Below are 15,780 nucleotides of genomic sequence, written 5' to 3'. Positions count from 1 at the left end.
TCCCACCTCCCATGTGATACAACAATCCAACAAATATGGGACTAATAGTCCAGAGAATTATTAGTTCGGAGCAAAAATTGACTATCAAACAACGGACTATTAGTTCATTTGGACTATTCATGTCCCAATCCTTCAAAACAAACACCACCTTAAAGTTCATACAAAAATGATGAGTAGGGGAACATAACACCTCATGCACATTCTAGAATATACATAACACACTCTCTCTCTCGTACACATTATTTATTCACCTGCTTAGATAAGTGTATTTTTTTAGATCACATCATCTCTTTATTTTTCTGCACATATTTTCATAAAAAGTCAAAAAGTTCGTTTGAGAACATGCTATTTTAGTAACTTTTTAACTTTTTGACTAAAATATGAGTGTACGGGGAGCAAATATTCCGGCAAGCCCGTATTCCTTTCTTCCGAGCTCCGTCGATGTCCGATCACCTGCGAGCAAGTAAAGGTGAGCTACCCGGCGGTGTGTGGCCGGAAAAACCCTCCGATGATCAAGTTAGCACACACCTTAGGATGGATAGAGAGAAGTGAGAGAGTGTTTGAGTGTAAGAATTTCCTTACAGAATGTTCGTGTGTCTTCTGCTCTTTTTTTTTTGCGTATGGGGGGCGCAGATATGCTTATATACCTTCTGAGCCCCATATCCACTCTCAGTCATCTCTTGACACGTGGCTCTGCTATCCCATCTGTCAGCATAAACCATGCCATTCACCACCTAACCTCAACTGCCTGACTTCACAGCTGGAGCTCGGCAGCCGAGCTGCTCTACCTCGGTCATGCATGCTTCATACCCATACGCCTAGCCGGACAAACACGTGGAGGACCGGGCTAGGCGGCATCTCGGCATAGCCTAGCCCGGGCACCTCCTTTGGTTGGCCTTCCTGCCGGTCAACCACCTACCTCGGCTGACCGCGCCTTTCCGGGCGCCGATCTCTCAGTCTGTCTGGCTTCGACCATCCTCGGACCGAGCATCCTGGTCTGACCGGTCACTTCCTGGCCGGGCAGTTTCTGTACGGTCCGGGGTGGCACACACTCAGTCCAAACTCTGCCTGGCCCAAGTTCTGGTAGCCCATTTCCGGGCGGATAGTTGATCAGCTCGGCCCCATACACCGTTGGGCCCTCAACCTACTCGGCCGTCACCTCGGCCCAACACCGGATCATAAATCACCCTCTCAATTGCCCCTTAATCCCGTCCGCGAAAGCGTGACTGGGATTACTCACTTCGACCGAGATAACATTTCTCCGGTCGTCAAGTCGCCAAGCCTTCACCGAGCTAATCTGCTATCCTTCCCCGGTCATGTTCCTCGGCTTACAGCCTTTTCATCGAAAGTAGCTCGGCTGGCTCTTCGTCTCTTCATCCCGTCGCTTCAATCCTGACGTAGCCATAAATGGGGACACGTGGCGAGCTCCCATTGGTCATCGAGAAGCCAACCCGCCGTTCTTGTCAGATTTTTGAATTTGGGCGGCCTTTCACCCTTACATACACATCACCCTCCTCAAGCCATTTCTTCCTACTGCCTTTCTACTATCTGACGATCCAGAGCTCGAGCCCTCTCCTCTATCTCGACTGCCATTTCTCATTCTTGGAAGAACAGCCCCCATCCTCCAAAGGTAAGGTTTTCGATTCCCCTAGTTGCTATTTTCTTTTATTTTACACACATTAGGACACAAAAACGTAGCTTTTAGGGCTTAGACCATAGAAAACGTCCCAAACCTCCCACTGTTCTTGGTGTTCTTCGTCTTCCTGAAGAACGTTGAAGAACTGGGGTGAACCGGGCTCTGGGCCTTCTTTTGATCCAAAAAGCCAGCCAAACCGGGCAAACAACATGTTTGTTCCAACTATGGCAAAAACCGAGATAACCAAAGGACTTGGTCGCTCAACCGGGCTAACATCAGGTCTGCTTGGGCGACCGAGCTCCTTAATTAGACAACCGAGGTGGTTTGGCACCCTTACTGACCGAGCTGAAGTCTAGCTCCCTTTGCGAAACCACACTCACTTACACTTGCCATCCTTTTCCTGCAGAGTCCAAGGGGACCCCTGTCATTCCTGAACCTCTCAGGACCGAGCTGCAGCAATTTATCACCGTGCCCAACCCATCAACCGGGCTATAGTAAGTCAGCCACAAATGGAGAAATTCCGCTTCCTAGTGGATACTCCGGCCGCGCTAGCCGCTTTCAGAGAGGACTACGGCGTCCCGGCCGACGTCCATCTCGAGCTGGCCAAAGAAGAGACCACGCCTTGGGGTAGGGAGGAATGCCCCTTCACCGTGCTGTCCATTGTCGAAGGGGGCCTTCGTTTCCCTCTTAACCCACTGATTACCGAGTTCTTACGCCGGACCGGGCTAGCGCCAACCCAAGTGTCCACCAACACTTATAGAATAATCAACGGCGTTCACGAGTTGAACAATCGGCTAGGCATCAACTTAGGCCTAGCCGAGATACTGAGGCAATACACGATGGGCCACACCGGTGATGGCCTTGCTTACTACTTGAAAATAAGACCGGGCAAGGAAAAAATCGTAACCGGCACCCCGGACAAAGACATGCACGACGACGATTTTTTCTGGGTGTCCGGCAACTACGAAACAGCCGAGGTACCGGGCTGGTTTATAAACAAAAGCTTCGGTTCTTCATGTAAGCTGCTCAACTTGCACGGTTGGTCTAACTCTTTACTCTGCTACTAACCGGTCTTCTTGTTTCCTTTGCAGCAATCCAAGCCTTACAAGCCAACTACCAGTTTCCAAACGTCGAGGCAATTCGGACCGTGCTTCGGTATCCCCACCGAGATTGCAACGACTTACTCGGCTACACACCGACTTACAGATACTCTGCTCCGCGCCGGAGTAGAGTAACTGACTTCCTCAGAGCTCCTTCGCCACCTCCAGATCCAACCCTACCAGACGTCCCATTAATCCGGTTAACAGACGAGCAAGAAATGGCCAAAAGATCTCGGATCAAAAACCTTCTAACCGCGACCTCAGCCGAGATACCGAGCGTCGCTACCCGCTCCCCGGCTGTCGGTCAATCGAGTGCAGCCGTGGTAGCCCTTGCTTCTCCAGCTCCAGCTGCCGGGCAATCTGCCAGAGAAGCGCGCCGGGCTGGAAAAAGACCAAGGGCAGATCCCTCCGCCGAGCTAGTCGCCGAGCTGACAACCGAACATCCAGCCGAAACTCCTGCTCCCGTGCTCGCTTGGCGTCCTCAGCTGAAGCACCGGGGACAGGACATCCCGGGGACGGCTTCGATCAAGGCTGACAAAGAACATTTGCTCTCCTTCGATCTCTCCAAAGCATTTCTCTTACCGGGCGACGTGGTCGGCAGCGACCACGTCCCTGACACCCGGTTGTTGAAATCCTCAGTCAAGTCCATGGCCAGGGTAAGTCGGCGTTCTTTTAAAAATTTCACAAGTGTTTGCCTGGTAATTTTTCTTCTCGGTCTCCTTTCTAATCTACTTCGCTTTTGTGCAGGCCATTCAAAAACAACATCTTGTTTTGGAGCGCATCCACCGGCTTAGGCAAAAGGCAAACGACACAGCCAACCAGGTAGAGAGTCTTCAAGCCGAGCTCGGCCGGGCTAAGGCTTCCCTCCAGATAGCAAACGCTGACAATAATAGACTGCTCGGTTAGCTGGACGCAGCCGAGAAAAAACAAAGTGAGCTCCAGGCCGAGGTTGACACTTTGAAGAAGGCGAAGAGGAAGGCGTGCAAGGCTGCCAACAACGCCGGGTTCAACGAGGCCGAGCAGAGCTACAAGAAGCAGGTCTTTGCAACACAAGACATCTACTTCAAGGCCGGTTGGAAGTCCGCCTGCGAACACCTCGGCCAAGGCTCCGACGCCGACGTATTTGCCAACCCTTCCCCAGCTTCTCTACCGGTCTGCCTTGTGCCTTACGCAAATGACGTATTCAGCGCTCTGCAAGCGGAGGCCGAGGAGGGACTTGAAGATGGAGAGGACGACACAGATTCGGAGGCAGAGGAGGCCGAGGTGCCAGAACAGCCCGGCAGTGCTGATCCCGGTGCACAAGAAGTCAGCCCTACCGTCAACCTTGATGCCGGCGAAGACGAGTTCACCAATCTCTCCCCCCTAGTTTAGTGTTCTTTTTCCTTGTTTTTGTATTTTTGCTTCCAACTCTTTTAATGTAACCGGGCTCTGTCCCCTCCGTTTGTAATGAATTTCTTATCAATGAAAAGTTCACATTTTTGCAAGTGTATGCACGGTTGTAATCAGTTCTGTCTTCAGCAAAACATCTCGGTATAACTCATCGAACCGGAATACATAACACGGTCTAAGCACTTCAGCAGAACAAGATAAATTCATGAACCGAAATAGCCACTTCGACTGTAACTAAGTCGAACAAATCAACACTTCCAACCGGAGTACATCATCTCGGTTGGGAATCCAAAGTTGGCAAGACACCAACACTTCCAACCGGAGTACATCATCTCGGTTGGGAATCCAAAGTTGGACAAGACACCAACTCTTCCAACCGGAGTACATCATCTCGGTTGGGAATCCAAAGTTGGACAAGACACCAACTCTTCCAACCGGAGTACATCATCTCGGTTGGGAATCCAAAGTTGGCAAGACACCAACTCTTCCAACCGGAGTACATCATCTCGGTTGGGAATCCAAAGTTGGCAAGACACCAACTCTTCCAACCGGAGTACATCATCTCGGTTGGGAATCCAAAGTTGGACAAGACACCAACTCTTCCAACCGGAGTACATCATCTCGGTTGGGAATCCAAAGTTGGACAAGACACCAACTCTTCCAACCGGAGTACATCATCTCGGTTGGGAATCCAAAGTTGGACAAGACACCAACTCTTCCAACCGGAGTACATCATCTCGGTCCGCAACATTAAAACAATAATCCAAATGCTAAAGCAAGATTACTTCTATAATTTTGACAAAAAGAATTACATTCTGCTTTTGCAAGCCAAAAAATTTCTTTACAAAAAGAGGAAAGTAAAAGCTTAAAAATAATACAATTTCAAGTTGGCCGCATTCCATGGCCGGGGTATGGCTCTTCCCTCTAGATCCTCCAAGTGATAAGCCCCCTTGCCAGCCAGACCAGTGATCTTGTAGGGTCCTTCCCAATTTGCCCCTAGTTTGCCTTCTCCTGGCACCAGGGTGTTGCCCATAATCTTCCTCAAAACCCAATCTCCAACTTTGAACGGTCTGGGGTGCACTGTCTTGTTATACTTCTTGGAGAGCTCTTGTTGGTAGGCGGCCACATGGATGAGGGCTTTCTCCCGGCGCTCTTCCGCTAGGTCGAGCTCCAAGGCAATAGCCTCGGCATTCAGCGCGGGCTCAAAACTCTCGGTTCTGAGGGTGGGCATTTCAACTCCCAAGGGTATGACCGCCTCCATGCCGTAAGCCAAAGCAAATGGAGTTTCCCCGGTTGAACGTCGCGGGGTTGTTCGGTATGCCCAAAGTACACTGGGCAATTCCTCAGCCCACTTTCCCTTGGCCTTTTCCAGCCGTTTCTTCAACCCATCCAGTATAGTCTTGTTCGACGCTTCGGCTTGACCATTGGACTGCAGGTAGGCCAGGGTGGAGTTGTAGAATTCTATCTTCAGATCTTCACAAAATCCTCTGAATAGGCGACCGTCAAACTGGGTGCCGTTGTCAGAGATCAAAATCTTGGGGATGCCAAACCGCGTGACAACGTTCTGCCAGACAAAGCGCTTTACGTCTTTCTCTTTGATGGTTGCCAAGGGCTCAGCTTCAACCCACTTTGTGAAGTAATCTGTGGCCGCGATGAAGAATTTCCGGTTGCCCGGTGCTGTTGGCAGTGGTCCCACTATATCTAGCCCCCACATGGCGAAAGGCCAAGGACTGGTGAGGGGAAGAAGTTCCCTGGCAGGCTGGTGGATCTGATGGGCGAATTTCTGGCATTTTTCGCACTTGCGGACATATTTTTGCGCGTCGGCCTGCATGCACGGCCACCAGTATCCCTGCGAAATAGCTCGGTAGGCCAAGGACCTGCCCCCTATGTGGCTGCCACAAATGCCTTCATGAATTTCAAACAAGAAGGCCTCCACACTGTTCGGGTGCACGCACTTGAGATAAGGACCGGTGAAGGACTTCTTATACAACGCACCAGATGGAGAGAGCCAAAACCGCTCTGACTTCACCCAGATTTTGTGTGCTTCTTTCTTGTCTGTTGGAAGAGTCCGGTCTCTGAGGAACAAGATCAAGGGGTCCATCCATGAAGGACCTAACTCGGCGCAGAGTACATCCGTCTGCCCGGCGCTTTCAATGCTTGGCCGCGGAAGAAAGTCAATCAAAAGAGGGTTTGGGCAAGTATTATCCACCAGAGAAGCGAGACCGGCCAGTTCATCAGCTCGGCTGTTGTCTTCCCGGCCAATTTGTTGGACTCTAATTGCCTCAAACTGCTTGATATGCTCCCTGACCAGAGCTTGGTACTGCGCCATTCGTTCGTCCTTTGCTTCATAAATCCCAGAAACTTGGTTTACCACAAGCTGGGAATCACTGTACACCAGGAGCTCGGCAGCCTGCATTTGAATTGCGCTCTTGAGCCCGGCGAGAAGTGCCTCGTATTCGGCCTCGTTGTTAGACGCCGGGAAGCCAAGTGTGATAGAATGCTCAATGGTTAGGCCATCCGGGGATATAAGAACAATACTTAGGCCGGCACCATGGCGGTTGGATGCTCCATCAACAAAAAGTTTCCACATGTCCCCCACAAAAAGCTTCCAGCAGTCAGATGGGTCCTGAGAGTTGCAAAGGGCAATGGGATCACAACTGCTCGGCTTTGCGGTGTCAAGTTTGGTGTTGATCGGGTCAAATTCAGTGCCCCTTGGTGATTCGACACCGGACTCAGCAAGTATGTCTGAAATGCTCAAGTCCGTAGGCGGATCACCAGGTTGCGGTGTGAAGCCGGCCGCAGGTTCTGAGCTGTCTGGAACCATTCCTTCCCCTCTTGATGATTCGGCACCGGACTCGGCGAGTTGGTTCGGAATGCCCAAGTCCGTAGGCGAATCATCAAGTTCTGAGTTGTGTGGAACCATTCCTTCCCCCCTTGGTGATGCGGTACCGGACAGAGTGGATTGGTTGGTGATACACAACTCCGTCATCGCATCGCCGGGTGGTATTACCGCGCAAATTGAGGGTACTTCGATGGTGCGCGCTAACTCCGCGGCGCGACCTGCTTCAGCTGGTTGTGCCTCGGTTGGCATTGTGTGCGTCTCATCATCTGCCTCGGCAATGTCGACCGGGCATACCGGATGAGTGCCAGGTGAGAACTCGGCAACAAAATCGGCCAAGGTTTGGGCTTTGATTGCGATGCGCGGCTGGAACTTCACATCGAACTGTCCCAACTCGACCGCCCATTTTAAAATTCGGCCTGAAAAGTCCGCGCGTTCAAACAAGGCCTTGAGGGGAAACTCGGTTAGTACGACGATGGTATGGGCGTGAAAATAATGTGCCAATTTCCTCGAAGCCATCATCAGTGCCAATGCAAGCTTTTCCAGCGGCAAGTACCTCGTCTCAGCCGGCAGCAAGGTCTTGCTTACGTAAAAAATTGGGAAGTGCTTGATTCCTTCAGCCCGGACTAACACCGCACTTACTGCGTGCTGGGAGACGGCAAGGTAAAGGAAGAGTTCCTCACCTGGCTCTGGTGTAACCAAAAGCGGCGGAGAAGACAAGTAATCCTTGAGCTCGGCCAAAGCTCGGTCACACTCGTCATCCCATGAGAACTTTGACTTCAATGCTTGAAAGAAAGGGCGGCAGCGATCTGATGACCGGCTTATAAATCGATTAAGCGCGGCGGCCATCCCGGCCAGATGCTGCACGTCCTTAGCCGAGCGGGGCTGCTTCAACTCTTGCACGGCTCTAATCTGAGTAGGGTCTGCTTCGATGCCTCGGTTCGTGACTAAGAATCCCAAAAATTTCCCGGACCCCACACCAAAGGCACACTTCGAGGCGTTCAAGCGCAACTTGTGCTTCTTCAGAATGGCGAACATCTCGGTTAAGTCGGACAAATGGTTTGCCTCATGTCGGCTCTTTACCACCATATCATCGATGTAAGCCTCCATTGTCCGGCCGAGCAAAGGAGCAAACATTTTGGTCACCATCCTCTGAAAGGTTGCCCCGGCGTTTTTCAAACCAAAGGGCATAACTCGATAGCAGAAGAGTCCCCTTGGAGTCGTGAAAGAGGTGATCTCTTGATCAGGCCTATGCATGGCAATCTGGTGATAGCCACGGTATGCATCCAAGAAACTGAGCCGATTGTGTCCAGCCGTCAAATCCACTAGCTGGTCAATGCGCGGCAAAGGGAAGCTATCTTTTGGACAAGCTCGGTTGACTGTCTTGTAGTCGACACAGACTCGCCACTTTCCATTCTTCTTAGGCACCACTACCGTGTTGGAAATCCACCGAGGGTAGTGCACTTCCTGTATTGCTCGTGCCTCAAGCAAGTTTTTTACCTCCTCCGCTACTACCTCGGCGTGATGCAGCGCCGATCTCCTTGTTCGCTGGCTGATTGGCTTTGCTCCAGGGAAGACATTGAGGTGATGGCAGATAAAACTTGGGTCAAGGCCAGGCATGTCGTAGGGCGACCATGCAAAGACTTCGACATTCGCCATCAAAAACTCAATCATCTCGGTTCTCTCCATGGCCGAGAGACTTGAACCGAGCAAGAAGAATCTGTCCGGCTGCTCAGCATCAATCCGCACCTCAACCAATTCTTCAATAGCCTTGTCTTCGGCTTTGGTGCCAACATCATCCAAGACACTCCGGTCCTCCGGTCCCTCGATCATTTGAACGAATCCTTTGGCAGCCCGGCTCCCGTTGACCGCCACGAAGCATTGCTTGGACATGACCTGATCACCCCAAATCTCCTCAATTGCCCCCATAGCCGAGGGGAATCTCATCACCTGGTGGTAGGTCGATGCTACGGCCTGCATGGCGTGAAGCCATCCTCTTCCAAGGATAAGGTTGTACGTTGAAGGCACTTGTAGCACCCAAAACTCCACTTGCTTGACCACGGATCCCGCTTTGACCGGCAGGATAATCTTTCCCAATGGCCACTCCGGCTGCGAGTTAAATCCAACCAGTGGCGAAGTGGCCGGAGCCAAGTCTGTCTCACGGAGTTTGAGCTGTTTGAACGCATCATAATACATGATCTCGACCGAGCTTCCCTGGTCGATCAAGATCCGTCTAACATCAAATTCTTTGATGCGTAGTGTCACTACAAGAGCATCGTTGTGCGGCGTCTGGATACGCTCTAAATCCCTTGAGGTGAAACTAATCACGTCTTTCTCTTCTGTCTTCCCCCTTTTGATGGCAGGCTGTACTGACAAAACTTCCCTCATATGCTCTGCCTTCTTGATCATGCCCCGGAGTTCGCAAACACGCTCCGGTTCTACGATGCCGTGGATGACATTAATAACTCCTTGTGGTGGCGCATCTCGGTCATCCTGTCCCCTAGGATCGACCGGAGCCTGATTCGGTTTCACGCCGCCATCGATGTAAAGGTCCAGATGCCCGGCCGCAACCAGTTCTTCCAAGTGTTGTCGCAAAGGCAAACAATCCTCAGTCCGGTGGCCTCTCTCTCGGTGAAACGTACAACGATACCGCGGATTGTAGCCCTTTTGTCCATCACCCAACCTAGCAGGAAACCGGACATACTCCTCGTCTCGGATTTCACTAAGTATGCGATAGATCGGAATCTTGAAGACCGTGGTTATGCCAGTCCGCGCCTTCATTCTCCTGTTTGCGTCCTCAACGTCATCTCGGGGGTAATCATCCCGGTCATTCCGACGTCCTCTACCCCGGTTTTTACGATTTGAACCTCGGTCTGATTCCTCTGCTCGGTCATTTGAGCGGCTGGACTCTTGCCCAACTGCGTGCACTTTGCCTGCTGTCTTCTTGTCTGTTCCGACCGGAGTAGCCTTCACGGTGGAAGCTGACGCATCATCCTCTACTCGGATATGCTCATTGATGCGCTGCATGAGCTGGCCCATGGAGGTCGGTTGGTGCATGGTAAGCGAGTCCCGCAGTCTATGTCCGACCGGGAGACCACGCTTATATTGCGTGATTGCAAGGTTGACCGGGCAATCCAGGATCTCGTTGAAGGTCTCCCAATACCTTGAATTGTATGCCTTCAGTGTGTCGCACGGTTCCATCTTGACACTCAGCAAGTGATCGACCTCCTTTGGTGTTTTTGTGTTGGTTTTGAAGCGCGTAACAAACGCTTCGGCCAACTGATGCCACCGTCGTATGCTCCCTTCCGGCAACCTCTCAAACCACTTTAAGCCCAGCTCACCTAAATTGGACGGGAAGATTAGGCACATAAGTCCGTCATTTCACCTATGTCCGGCCATGACCTGTCGGAAGTGGCTCACATGCATATAAGGATCGGTTTTGCCGTCGTAGAGCGTGAACTTAGGCTGGTGGAAGCCTGCCGGAAGCGGCGTTGTTTCTATTTCCAGGGAAAAAGGGGTGGCACTCAGCCTGGCCAGGTCTGTGTCTTCAAATATTGGCACTGCTTGGCGGGGTGGAGGCATTCCGACCTCCTCGCTGGCATGAACCCCGTAGGAGAGCCGCTGGAAAGCTGGTATTCTCTAGGCTTCGCGTCAGCGAGCCCGCTCCCTTAACACTGCCCGTAGGTCCTCTGACTGAGCAGAATAAGAGTACCTCGACGTCGTCGCCGGACGTGAGGGTTTGTAGGAGCTGTCTTGCGCGCTAGACTTCTCCGCATGCACGTCGGAATCACCAACCTGGTAACTCCTGGTGATGGAAATGGACTGAGTACGTCGCTGACTCTGATCGCCTGACCGGTGGGATGGGGTGCGCTCACTGTGGTCTCCCACTCCAGCTACACCTTTCCCTTTGACATGCCGCTTAAGATCCTCCATCTCCGCCGCCATCCGCCTGATGACAGCGTCTTGGTCCCTTAACTTGCTTTCCAGTCGCCTGGCGTGTGAGTCTCTCCGCCGGTGACCGTCCGGACTCCGTGAATGCCCATGACTCCTTCCGCGCTTATCCCGCGCGTCTCCTGACTGTCCTCCAGTGGGCGTCCCCAAGTCAGCCATCAGATGGACGGCAGGAGGTACCTCTCTCCTTCGGGTATACTCCGGGGTGGCTCCGTCGATGGCGGACAACGGGAACTCGTCGTTGTTCGCAATGGACGGCGATCAGATGAACCTGGAAGACAAGGTTTTGTCTGTCAAGTTTCCCACAGACGGCGCCAATTGTACGGGGAGCAAATATTCCGGCAAGCCCGTATTCCTTTCTTCCGAGCTCCGTCGATGTCCGATCACCTGCGAGCAAGTAAAGGTGAGCTACCCGGCGGTGTGTGGCCGGAAAAACCCTCCGACGATCAAGTTAGCACACACCTTAGGATGGATAGAGAGAAGTGAGAGAGTGTTTGAGTGTAAGAATTTCCTTACAGAATGTTCGTGTGTCTTCTGCTCTTTTTTTTTTGCGTATGGGGGGCGCAGACATGCTTATATACCTTCTGAGCCCCATATCCACTCCCAGTCATCTCTTGACACGTGGCTCTGCTATCCCATCTGTCAGCATAAACCATGCCATTCACCACCTAACCTCAACTGCCTGACTTCACAGCTGGAGCTCGGCAGCCGAGCTGCTCTACCTCGGTCATGCATGCTTCATACCCATGCGCCTAGCCGGACAAACACGTGGAGGACCGGGCTAGGCGGCATCTCGGCATAGCCTAGCCCGGGCACCTCCTTTGGTTGGCCTTCCTGCCGGTCAATCACCTACCTCGGCTAACCGCGCCTTTCCGGGCGCCGATCTCTCAGTCTGTCTGGCTTCGACCATCCTCGGACCGAGCATCCTGGTCTGACTGGTCACTTCCTGGCCGGGCAGTTTCTGTACGGTCCGGGGTGGCACACACTCAGTCCAAACTCTGCCCGGCCCAAGTTTTGGTAGCCCATTTCCGGGCGGATAGTTGATCAGCTCGGTCCCATACACCGTTGGGCCCTCAACCTGCTCGGCCGTCACCTCGGCCCAACACCGGATCATAAATCACCCTCTCAATGAGGTAAAAAAAATTAGTATGTTTGGGGTGGCTTGACGCAGCAGAATACACGGGGACTAGATATCGTTCTAGTAGACGAAAGAGGCTCTCGAATCCACAAGAAAAATAGAACCTTGAATCCACAAGGAATAGAAAATATCTTAATATTGAATGAAAAAATTGTCTTTGCCATGAGGCTTACATAGCTATTTATAATAAACCAACCCTAATACTTGTAGGAAAAGTAATTCTAAAATAAACTAGGAAGCTTAAATCAATACAAATTAGGAAATCTAAGAGAATAGAAAACTAGAATTATAAACTATTTAAAATCCTAGTCAAAATCTAATTCCAAAATAATAAAATTAAGAAACCTAATAATTCTAAAATATTATACTAAATTACAAGAACCCTAATAATATGTCAAAAATATTAAAACTAAAAAATATAGAAATTCTTAAAATCTTGTCCTGAAAATCTTGTCCTATATCAGACTCCTCTTCTTTGAAAGAACTCGTCCTCGAGTTCATATTAGAGATATGCCATCGTCCATCCCAAATAAAAAGGTACTTGGAATACTTTAGTTGTTTGTCCCTCTTCCGAACATTATATGCAGAGAAGTTTACTTTCTAAAAGTTGTTCTCTATATGCTTCAACTAGTTGACAAGATCAATTAGACAAGCATTAAAAATCAAATTAAATTGCTCCACACCAAGAAAATCAACGAAGTGTATTTTATGTTGATGTTGGATACTCTTTGGACTCTACTCTGTCTTAGAATCAGTTGGATATTCAATTATCAATCTTGGAATATCAATTGCAACATCCTCAATCAACTTCTTTGGTGCACATGTCAACTTTATTACCTTATCTTTTATTTCTTCTTTTTCATTGAGTTCAACTAGATCTCCTTTTGCGATCTCATAACCATCGTAATAATCAAGAGATGATAGTTCCGTCATTAGAAGCTCTTGGCTAACTTCAACGTTTTTCTCTTGCTTCACCTCTTCATTGTCTTCTTCAAATTTCTTGATCAAAGTAATTTCAGTGACCTCTCTTTCATCAATTTCAACGTTCTCACCATTGTTGAAATCAACTTGATTTTCTACTTCAATTGAATGTTTATTTTGGTCTTCAAAATTTTGAAATATTGAGATACTCAAAATCTTTTCTTCTTCAATGCTTGGTGGGGCATAACAAATTTGTTGACCTATAAGACTTGATTGACCCAAACTTGGTAGAGCCGTAGTCATGTTTCTCGAATAATCTATATCCACAATTGCATAATAATTATTGAGTTACGAAGAACATTGTGAATCAAAATTACCTTGGAACAATTGTTTGGATTCAAGCTTTCTTTGATATTGTTGATAGAATATTTGCCCATGATTTGATTGAAGGAATCTAGAACTCATCAACTTCTTCATCTTATGCCACGTCCTAATGGGTTGTTTGTATTGTTGCCTTCGACCATACTGCAATTGTTTCCACCATGTAGAAACATAACCTTGTAACTTACGTGCTTGCTTTTCTTCAGAGATTTCCATACACTCAAGGAATTTGTCAACTTTGCGAAACCAATAAATAAAATCCTCGGCATGACAAAAAGCATTAAAATATGGAATTTCTAGTGGTACTTGATAATTTGAAAAGTCTTGATTGATGTAATTATTGCTATTGAACACGTCACTGAATCTTCGTTGTCGCCTTATCGACTGATACTTACCACCATAATCTTCGAATAACTCATCTTCAAATTCATCCTCACTATCATATTGATAATGAGAAGACCGTCTTAAGACGTTGTGATTAATAGGCCGGCCTTGGCCAAATCCCATAGCGCGGTTCCTATTAATGTTGTGACTAACAAGTTGGCCTTGATGCAGCGGAATACACGAGGACTAGATATCGTTCTAGTAGACGAAAGGGGCTCTCGAATCCACAAGAAAAAATAAAACCTTGAATTCACAAAGAATAGAAAATGCCTTAATATTGAATGAAAATTTTTTTTTTGCCATGAGGCTTACATAGCTATTTATAATAAACCAAACCTAATACTTGTAAGAAAAGTAATTCTAAAATAAACTAGGAAACTTAAATTAATACAAATTAGGAAACCTAAGAGAATATGAAACTAGAATTCTAAACTATTTAAAATCCTAGTCAAAATCTAATTCTAAAATAATAAAATTAAGAAACCTAATATTTTAAAATATTTATACTAAATTACAAGAATCCTAATAATATATCAAAAATATTAAAACTAAAAAATATAAAAATTCTTAAAATCTTGTCCTGAAAATCTTGTCCTGCATCAGAAACTAAAAAATATAAAAATTCTTAAAATCTTGTCCTGAAAATGTTGTCCTACATCATGACTTTTTGACCTTTTACAAAAAGATATACAAAAAGTAGAGAGAAAAGAGAATTTTTAACTTCTTAATATAAGTTATAGACTTTTTAATTTTTTTAATAACTTTTTGATTTTTAAACTAAAACAACTACTTACAAAATGAGTCCTTAATCCCAAACAATTCTGTAGTTTAGGTGAAGGTACTTTATGCAGAGTTATGCTTGTCATATGCAGGATTTTGGAATCATCATAGGCAAAATGGTCTCTGACGTGTGCCAATCCTTATCACATTATTTGGTTTTCCAAAACGAGGATGAAACTCCTGTTTGATTTATTTTTTCTTAAGCAAATTACTCTTAACCCCTAGATTAGACTCAAAATAATGGGGCTTGAGCAAATTACTCTTAACCCCTAGATTAGACTCAAAATAAAGGAGACCCCATTTAGGTCCTGTTTGGTAAGTGGATTTTTAGCTTTTTCAAGCTAAAATTCATAAAAAGTCAAAATAAGTTAAAATAGACAATAGAACAAAATGTCATCAAATTTATAATCATTTCACTTTTTCTCTTACAAACATCACATGTAAGTAAAAAAAATCCAACTCTCTTTACAAACACAAAAATTTTTACCTACTAAAATAATTAACTTTTCAAACGAGGCCATAGTTTCATTTGTGATGATAAACCTCCTTGTGATGATCACCGTAGTAGCTCTCTTAACCAATAAGATGCTCTAAATAGGATGAGAAGAAAAAAAAAATGAAAGTTGAACATTTATGTTCATAGTAAAAAGTTAGGGTGTGTTTGGTTTGGTTTTGGGAGATAAATTTTTAAAAAAAAAATTGAAGAGAGAGTTTAGAATTTTTTTTGGTTTGTTTGGTTGTATATTTTAGAAATAGTTTTGGAGTATGGGAGCAATGTTTTAAAAACCGGACCAGTGAGTGAAACGAAAAAATGATCGGGTGGACGGGTCATCGGTTCAACCGTCGGGTTGAATCGGAATCGAACCGTGACGTCATAAATATATTAAAATTATATTTAAATAAAAATATAAGTAATAAAATTATAAATTAAAAATTTTAATAATCTTAAATATCTCTCTTAATACTTTTTTTATTAAAAAATGTAAAAATATATTTAAAAATATTATTAATTTTAATTTTGGAAGAAGAAATCAAATATTCAATATTCCCTCCATATGATTTTAATTCAAATAATTTGATTGAAAGAAGAGCAAAAATTTTGGAGGGATATCAAAATTTTAAGTTTCCCTCCAATAAATTTGATTGAATCCCACATAGATTTCTTGAGTTTTTTTGGAAGAATTTTTTTCTTATAAATAGATAGAAGCTTTTACAATAATTTTAAGCTCTCAATGAGATTCCTCACAAGAGGAGACCCTTA

The 15,780-nt window shown here is 47.0% G+C and overlaps 1 protein-coding gene across 1 annotated transcript in view; it reads right to left on the bottom strand.

Moving 5' to 3' along the window:
• LOC114268225 (uncharacterized) overlaps positions 1–15,780 on the bottom strand; it is a 267,263-nt gene that overhangs the window by 225,060 nt on the left and 26,423 nt on the right. The gene's annotated exons all lie outside the window — the stretch shown is intronic.

Source organism: Camellia sinensis, chromosome 15 (genome assembly GCF_055761805.1).
Source record: "Camellia sinensis isolate YWXY chromosome 15, ASM5576180v1, whole genome shotgun sequence".
Classification (NCBI taxonomy): domain Eukaryota; kingdom Viridiplantae; phylum Streptophyta; class Magnoliopsida; order Ericales; family Theaceae; genus Camellia; species Camellia sinensis.
Note: the sequence above shows the minus strand (reverse complement) of the source record. Positions and strands in the feature narration are given on the sequence as shown.